A 9,248-nucleotide genomic window follows, 5' to 3' on the forward strand; every position below is an offset into this window, starting at 1 on the left:
ACTTAATTGGGCCATCAAACTCAGCAAGTTCGAGAGTTCATATGAACCACGAACAACTACAAAGGACAATTCCTTGTTGATTTTGTGGCCAAGTGCACTGGTTCTCAAGACGAGCCTATGAGGAAACCTATACAAGAGATGTGGAAATTATTCGTCGATGAATCTTAAAACGAGAATGGGTCAGGAGCTGGAGTAATTTTGATCTTTCCTGAGGGGCATCGTTTTTACACACCTCTTAGATTTGAATTTGGTGCCTCCAATAACGAGGGTAAGTACGAGGCATTGCTGGTAGGAAGTCAGATTTCTAATGAATTAATACCGAAGGCTATCTAGTGCTTTAGCAATTCTCAGCTCATGGTAAACCATGTGCTGGGTGAATATGAAGATTGTGGGATCAAAATGGTTGCTTATTTGGCCAAGGTAAAAAGTGAACTATCGAAATTCGAGTTTTACTCCATAAAGCAGGTCCCGCGTGAGTAGAACACAAATACAGATGCCCTTTCTCGGCTCGCCACAACTAAAGAGGCAGACATGTTGAACGTGGTCCTAGTTGAGTTTCTTAACAAGCCCAACATAGATGAAGAGTTGGAGAAAATTGAGTTGATCCGAGAAGGGTTGACCTGGATAACTCCAATCGTAGAATACCTTACCACAGGAAAAATGCCCAAGGATCGTAAGGACGCACGAAAATTGTTGTACAAAGTCCGAAGGTATGTTTGCTCAAGGTAATTCTTTATAGGCGATGTCGTTCCTCGCCACTACTCAGGTGTGTTCTGCTAGAAGAGGCCCAATCTATCCTTAAAGAAGTCCATGAAGGATTTTGCGGACACTGCGCTTGGGGGAAATATTTGGCTTCAAAGACATTGAGGTAGTGATATTTTTGGCCTACTGTAAAGAAAGACTCGAACTCTTATGTTAAAAAATGTGACAAGTGCTAGTGCTTTTCGACGATAGCTCAAGCTACACCTGTCGAGCTAACCATAGTGTCTTCACCCTGGCCATTTGCCATCTTGGGGATAGATTTAATCGGGTCACTGCCGATAGGGAAAGAATGAGTTCGCTATGTTGTTGTCGCTATGGACTATTTCACGAAGTGGGCTGAAACAGAACCATCAACAATAATAACCTCGAAGAAAGTACTTGATTTTGTCATATATAACATAATTTTTCATTTTGGGCTCCCAAGGAAGACCGTGTCAGACAGTAGGACTCAATTCGATAGAGACTTGTTCACAAAGTTTTGTGAAACATACAAAGTAATTAAGAGTTTCTCTTCACTAGCGTATCCTCAGGCTAGCGGGCAGGTCAAGATGGTGAATAAGACCCTCAAGACGAGCTTAAAAAAGAGGTTGAAAGATGCTAAAGGATTGTGGCTCGAACAACTCCCATAAGTGCTTTGGGTGTACAAAACTTCTCACCGCACCTCTACTCGGCACTCACCATCCTCACTAACCTTTGTAAGTGAATCAATGCTCCAGGTTGAAAGCTTAGTGGTCTCTCATAGGCAAAGGAATTTTAACCAGGAGAAGAATCACGACTTATGAAAAGCATCTCTGGACCTGATTGAGGAACAATGAGAAGAATCACAGATCCAGCTCGCTCATTACCAACATAAGATAATTTTATACTTTAATTCAAAAGTGGGAGAGAGAAAAATTGAGCTGGGAGATTTAGTGCGTAGAAACATATTCTTGGAAAAAAAAGACCCTAAAGATGGCATCCTAGGTCCAAACTGGGAAGAACCATATTAGATCATAGAGATTTTGGGAGAAGGTACTTTCATAAAAACTATTTCTTTTAATTTTACTCTGATTTAATAAAATATTGCTTGTTGTGTAATTTAAGCACAATAACGAATTCTTCTTAGTATTTGTATCATCATTTTCTAAAAGAGACCTAGAATATTCATAAATTCTAATTTCTTAGAGGGCATATACTTCCGACAATAAGTTCTTTAAAAAATTATGTAACTTAGAATTTGGAAATTTGAGAATTCCGTGTCTTGTTATATGTTATCCAAAGAGCAGGCGTGGATGACGTGGCAAACATTTTTAACACGTGGTTGACACCTGGCAGAGGTTCTGTTCGACTATCGACCAGGGAGATTCCCCTGACATAACATTTGGATTTTATATACGACCAGCTTGGTCGTATACTCCGTATATTTTGAGAAGATCTTGTGCAATTGTAATCATATCCGAGATTGTCTCCCATGATTCCTGATGATCCGATTATTTAGGAAAGAATATTTGTAACTAATTCATGTAATCCTCCTTGAGCCTATAAATAGAGAAGAAATAGCTCAAGGGAGGGATCTTTTGGACTTTTTGGCTAATTTGAGTTTATGATTTACAAGAGAAATATAGCTATTATCTTTCGATTGTATTATTCATCCCTCTAAGGCTTTTGAAACTCGAAGAACCCTAGTTCTTTGATCACTCCTTTGAGAATCAATATCAATAATAACTTAAGTGGACGTAGGTCATTACCAATTCGTGGGGCCGAACCACTATAATTTGTTGTGTTGTTTACTGTTCTTTCCATTAGACTTATTTCAATACCTTCTATCACATCAAGCATTTGACTCCGTGTCAGTTGACCAAAACGAGGGTCAACATTAAAGCTCGACTTTTCAAAGCAATTATGATTACTAATAGGTATGTTATTCAACAAATAAAATCTTTGATATAACTAGGTTCACGACCTAAATATCAACTGGTAAGCTATCAAGCATGAAATTCTAAAAATACCTCGATCTAAAATAATCCCCTACAACTATGCACGTGTATAAAAAATGTATCAGTTTAAAACACAGTAATAGGTGGGAAATATATAAAGGTCGGAGTCAAGTAAATTTAGAATGAGGATAAATAACCTCGAATAAAGATACCCAGGAAAATTGTCTCAGCCTAAAAAGCTTAATTAAAAGGGATGAAAGGCACCCCTAACAAAAAAACAACAATAGATAAATTCTTCTAAACTCTAAACTCTGGTAACTTGCTTATGAGAAGAGACCTCGTCCACCAAGCTATCTCTACCAGCTCCCGAGGCCGTATCCACCATCTCCGAAGGCTCCTTCGCAAGGCGATCTTCGAGTTTGGACTGGTACTGACCCTACAACTCGACATCCAGGAAATAGAATTCACCTTCCCTATTGAAGCACCATAATTTGTAGAACATCTGTAATGTCCCAAATTACCTAATAAGGCTTAGGGCCTTCATTAGAGGGCCATGATGGCAAATTATGGGAAATTATTTGAATATATGTGATTTAAATTATGGGATATGTATTTACGTGATATATATGTGTATCATTATATGATTACGTGAGTTATATTATAATACGACTAGATATGCGTGTTTAGGTATATTAACTATGCATGTGGGCCCGTTTCTTATTAGAAGGGCAATTTTCGTAATTTGGCCCGTTACGGGTATATTTGGAATATATGTGCATATGTGAGATATATGTGTTAGACCGCATTATTATGTGGATATGTTTGGGTTACTCGACATGAGGCGATCCTAGTGAGCAAGTTAGCGAGAGAATCACAATGGGTCCAACTACCTGACTTAGGTTGAGTCAAGGAGTATTTTGGGTATTTAGTACATTATCGGGTAATGAGAAATTGTATAGTGATTATTCGGGGATATTGGAAATAACAGGAATTGTTAGACATTAATTATGATTAATGGGAAAACATGACAAAAGACCATTTTGTCGTTGGGGGTGTGTGATGAGCTAGTTAGTGGGCAAAGGTATTTTAGACATTTCAGAGCCTTAGGAAGAGATATACTCAGGAGCCTTATAACTCAGTAGATCCAAGGGAAACACTCTCATCAGCTCACTGTCTCTCTCTTTCCATACGTTCTCTCACTCTCTCTCTCTATATTGGTGTGGGATTTTTGAGGAAGCCAAGGGAAATTAAGGGCAGGAGATCTTCGAATTGATGTCTTGATTTTGGAGTTAGCTTAGCGTAACGTCCAAAATTTCCCAATAAGGCCTAGGGCCTTGATTTGGGGCCAGGATGGAAAATTATGGAATTATGTGATTATATGATAATTATGTGTATTATTATGTGATTATGTGAGTAATATTATAAAATGACTTAATATGCATGTTTAGGTGTATTAAATATGCATGTGGGGCCATTTATGTTTAATGGGGCAGTTTTCATAATTTGACCCGTGAGGGTATGTTTAGCATATATGTGTGGTATGTGTGTGGTACTACATTACTATGTGGATATATTTGGGTTACTCGGCATGAGACGATCCTAGGGAGCAAGCTAGTGGGAAAGTGAGAACGAGACCCATACTTGACTTAAAGTGAGTCAAGGGGTATATTGGGTATTTAGCACATTACTGGGATATTGGGTAATGGGAATGACTATTTGATGATATATTGTGAGTTAGTGAGATCATGAAGGAATTCTAACTATTTTACCCCGGGGGGCGTTTTTGGGACCCCGAGCATTTGGATTTGCTTGAGGTTACTTAAGCTCGAAGTAACCTATCAGAAATAAAAAGAACATTCTGAACGTTCTCTCTTTCTCTCTCTCTCTCTCTCTCTCTCTCTCCCGTTCCCTTTTTGACACCATTCGCATTTTCAAAGGAAATTCGAGTTTTAGGACTTGAATTTAGGCAATGATCAAGACATAGCTATTCTAGGGAACATTAGAAGCTTATTAGCCAGAGGATTTAGCTAGGAAATGACTCAATCAGAGGTAATTCAAGTTTTAAGTTTTGAGTTTTCAAGTTTTTAAGCATTGATTGGATTTTTTGTTTTGGCGAGTTTTTGATTTGATTGAGACTCTGGTTTTGATGGTTTTGGGCCATTGGGATGTTGGGAACTTTGATTTTGGGTTTTGGATATGTTTAGAAAGGTTTATGGAGGATTTAAAATGAGAAAATGGAGGTTTTCTGGCTGGGTTTGATGTCGAGCTGCGGCCCTGCTATTGGGCACCGCAGCTCAAGCTTGACGAAGAAAGTGAAGGGGGCTGTTGGGCTATTTGAGCGTGGCACTTGTTAGGAGGGCCGCGACGCTAGTGCAGGCTGAGATGGGCATTGGGCCCTGACTTAACAAGGGCTGCTACTCTAGTGTTTGGGGTCGCGGCGCAAAAGGGGAAAAATGGCCAGAGTGGGTTTTTAGTCATGGCATCTTAAACCTAAGGCTCGGGATTGATACCTATTTGGTAGGATTCAACGTCCCTGAGGCTAGTTTTCGGTCTACAAGCCTTTACTTACTCATTTTTGATGGTATTCTATATTATGGTTGTGACTAGGTTATTTTCAAGAGTTCAGAATTAGGATCATGCTTGAGGGTCATTTATTGGTAACCTGTGCTTGGACCAAAGGTAAGAAAATTGCACCCATTATGTGATGATGTGATTATGGTATGGCATGAATGTTGAATATAGAATTGATCAAAGCTTGAATCTCTATAAATGTGCATGATCATAATTATGCTGGTGATTGTTGATGAAGCATGTTGAGTTCTCTATATGTGGACATTGGTTGCATTGCAAATTCCTTGCAGCATTGCTTACTTGTGAATGGCACTGACTTATTAGTCAGAATCGACAATGGTGTTTAGTACTGGTCGTGAAGTTCTGACTTCTCAGTCATGAATTGCAATGGTACTGAGCGCTGGTCGTATGGAATTGTATTATGAGTCAAGAGCGGCAATAGCGTATTGAACACGGGTCGAAATGATTGGATCTAATCAACAAGAGCATTAAATGCTTGATCGACCTATTGGTCGAAGAAAACTAAAGCGCTTGGCTAGTCTAAGGCTATTACTCAGAGCCAGGGCTAAAAGGCTCAGGTGACTGGAACGTCGCATGGATTAGGGCACAGGACTTCAGAGAGACTTAATAGTCATCTATTGATAACTCTTGAGTAAAGAGTTATTTCATGTGCTTTTGAACTTATAAATGTGAAAAAATCGATAGTGATGTTAGTTTATTATTAGCTTTTGTAACTAACTTTTGTGTTTTTATGATCTTAGTTAAGTTTAGTTGTTATTGTAGTTTTTAATAGCTAATGGGTTGAAGACAATAGTTCCATGGATAGATATATGTACAAAGAATGAATTAACGTTGTGAAACTATCTAAGTTAAATTTTGATTTCTAAAATAGCAGGTTTTCGGCAGCAAATCAATTTTGCTGAAGCATTTTGATCAGGCTATTTTTAGACATCTAAACGTGCATAGAAATTCAGAGGGTGAGCTGCAATAGAGGCTGAGGTGGAAAGTGCAGAAAGCATGAGTCAATTTTAGAAGCAAATGTCAAAGGAAAGAAAAAGAAGACCCACATATATACCAAAAGGAGGGGCAATTTTGTACTTGGATGGCCAAATTGGGAAACCTAGAGGTACAAAGAGGGGGGCCAGCCGCATATTGGGGGAGTCTACTATTTTTTGGGAAAGAAAAGCAAGAAAGAGGGCAAGAAAAATGAGAAATCAAGGAAGAAGAGGAGGATAACACATAAAGAAGCTCAATCATCAATTGGATTTGTTCTTTCTCTTGTATCTAAACTTCATTTCATATTTTCTAGTTTGATTTGAACTTTGAATACTTATGGGATGTATTAAATTTGGATTAATGCTCTTTAAATTAGCCATGAACTAATTTTTGTGTGGCTTGAATTGTTGATGAACCCTATGTTATGGTGTAGCAATTTCTTGCACCTTATTTTAGTGAAATCTCTCTTGTTCATTCAAGTGTGCTTGGCAGTATTGTTTAATTATGTTTGATATTGGAAGGATTAAATATAATGGAAAGAACTTGGATGACACAAGTCATAATCTATGTTAGGTTATGTTAGTAAGTAACATAGGGATGTGTTATTTTCCTTGTGTAACTTTTGAGAATTGAACCTTGAATTTGTGTTCTTAAATTTGATTTGACATAGGAATATGTTTAATTAGGTAAAAGAATTAATATCATAGAATTTGGGAAAGTTTTATGAGTTTTTATTAAATTCTTGTTAACTTGGGAGTTTTGTAAAAATATTGTTGTCGCAATCTATTCAATATAATTGACATAGGGGGAATTAATAATTCAAGTCCATTTTACAATCCATGTATTTCTTTCAAATTACTTTGTTTAGTTCAGTTTTAATTTCAGTATTTTCATCTTTTTAATATTTTGTTTAGCTTACAAACAACACATTTGATTGCTAATACCTTTAAGTTGTTTAGTAATTGTTTTGCCTATTTTATTTCTATTTTGCAAACCCTATGGAGACGATCTACTTATCACTGTACTACTTGTGTGATTACGTGCACTAGCGTATGTAAATCAATTAAAATTTTCACAACAAGTTTTTGTCACTGTTGTCGGGGATTGGAATTGAAGATTTGTGTAATATCAATTACTTGCAATTTTTCTTTGTTGTTCTGACCTTGTTTGCTTGTTCTTGTGTTTTCTCATGTGATCTATTGTATGAACGAGCAAGAAGACATTGAACTAGCTCCTATTGACCCTGAGATTGAACGAACAATTAGAAGAAGACTAAGGGAACAACGGGCTCAAAATCGCCTTAATATTGATGAAGAGGCTGAAGGAGTTGAGGGTGCTAATAATATCGCTAACGTGATTGCTATGGCTAATGATAGGGAGACTGCCATAAGGGAGTATGCTGCCACCATGTTCAATGAGCACAATCCGGGCATTGTTAGGCCTGAAATTCAAGCACCCCAATTCAAGTTAAAGCCCGTGATGTTCGAAATGTTGCAGACAGTGGGTCAATTTAGTGGACTGCCTACTGAGGATCCTCATCTTCATCTTTGTTCATTTTTGGAGTTGAGCGATTCTTTCAAGCTACAAGGAGTGAGTGACAAGGCCCTAAGATTGAAGTTGTTCCCTTTCTCTTTGAGGGATCGAGCTAGAGCTTGGCTCAACACCCTTCCTCCGGACTCGGTGACTGCATGGAATGAGTTGGCTGAATTTTTTTGATGAAGTACTTTCCTTCTACCAAATATTCCAAAATTCACAATGAAATCATGTCTTTTCAGCAGCTGGAAGATGAATCCTTTTGTGAGGCTTGCGAGAGATTCAAAGAGTTATTGAGGAAGTGCCCACACCATGGGATTCCGCATTGTATACAAATGGAAACATTCTATAATGGGCTCAATTCTTCCACTCGCATAATGTTGGATGCTTCAGCTAATGGGGCTATTCTCTCTAAGTCCTACAATGAAGCCTATGAGATTTTGGAAATGATTGCTAGCAACTATTACCAATGGTCCAATGCTAGAGCCTGAACAAGTCAAAAAGTAGCTAGTATACTTGAAGTGAATGCATTGACAGCTTTGACCGCTCAAGTTTCTTTAATGACTACCCTTCTCAAGAACATAAGTTTGGGGAGAATGGTACAACCAGCTGCTATAGGACAAGTTGTTCATGTGTCTTGGGTTTATTGTGGAGATGGGTACACATTTGAAAGTTGTCCTTCGAATCCCACTTCGGTTAGTTATGTGGGGAATCAAAATGCCAACTGTAATAACCCATATTCAAACTCTTAGAATCCGGGGTGGAGGCAGCATCAAAATTTCTCATGGGTGCGGGGGGGGGGGGGGGGGGGGGGGTCAAGGAGCTAGTTCAAGCGGAGCACCAATGCAAAACAAGCCTACATACCCACCGGGGTTTTCTCAACAACCACCAAGAGCTCAACCTCCTCCTCCTCAAGTGTCTCAATCAAGCTCGTTGGAGAGTTTAATGAAAGAATATATGGCCAAGAATGATGCTGTGATTCAAAGCCAAGCGACATCCTTGAGGAACCTAGAGATTCAAATGGGGCAGCTAGCTAATGAGCTAAGGAATAGACCACAAGGCACTTTGCCTAGTGATACCAAAAATCCAAGGAGAGATGGTAAGCAGTATTGTAAGGCGATTACCTTGAGGAGCAGTAAAAATATGGAGTTGAATGAGGATAATCCTAAGAGCAAAGCGAGCCCACTTCAATCCAAAGTAGTGTGGAAAAAGAAGAAAGAGTTATGAGTTCGAAAGTGTCAAATGCTGATCCTGAAGCAATTGCTACAAAAATTCCTCAACAAAATGCAACAGAGAAGCCTATGAGCAAGCCACCTCCACCATTTCCTTAGCGATTTCAAAATTAGCAACAAGATGGTCAATTCCGAAATTTTTTAGATGTTTTGAAAAAGCTTCACATCAATATACCATGGTGGAAGCTTTGGAACAAATGCCCAACTATGTGAGGATTTTGAAGGATATTTTAACCAA

The 9,248-nt window shown here is 38.5% G+C and overlaps 1 non-coding gene across 1 annotated transcript; it reads right to left on the reverse strand.

The window, feature by feature from the left end:
• Positions 1–7,993: 7,993 nt before the first annotated feature.
• On the reverse strand, positions 7,994–8,097 carry LOC133787489 (small nucleolar RNA R71). The gene has a single exon (XR_009872508.1). It is a non-coding gene; the product is annotated as a small nucleolar RNA R71 (small nucleolar RNA).
• Positions 8,098–9,248: the final 1,151 nt, after the last annotated feature.

Source organism: Humulus lupulus, chromosome 6, assembly GCF_963169125.1.
Source record: "Humulus lupulus chromosome 6, drHumLupu1.1, whole genome shotgun sequence".
NCBI classification, from domain to species: Eukaryota; Viridiplantae; Streptophyta; class Magnoliopsida; order Rosales; family Cannabaceae; genus Humulus; species Humulus lupulus.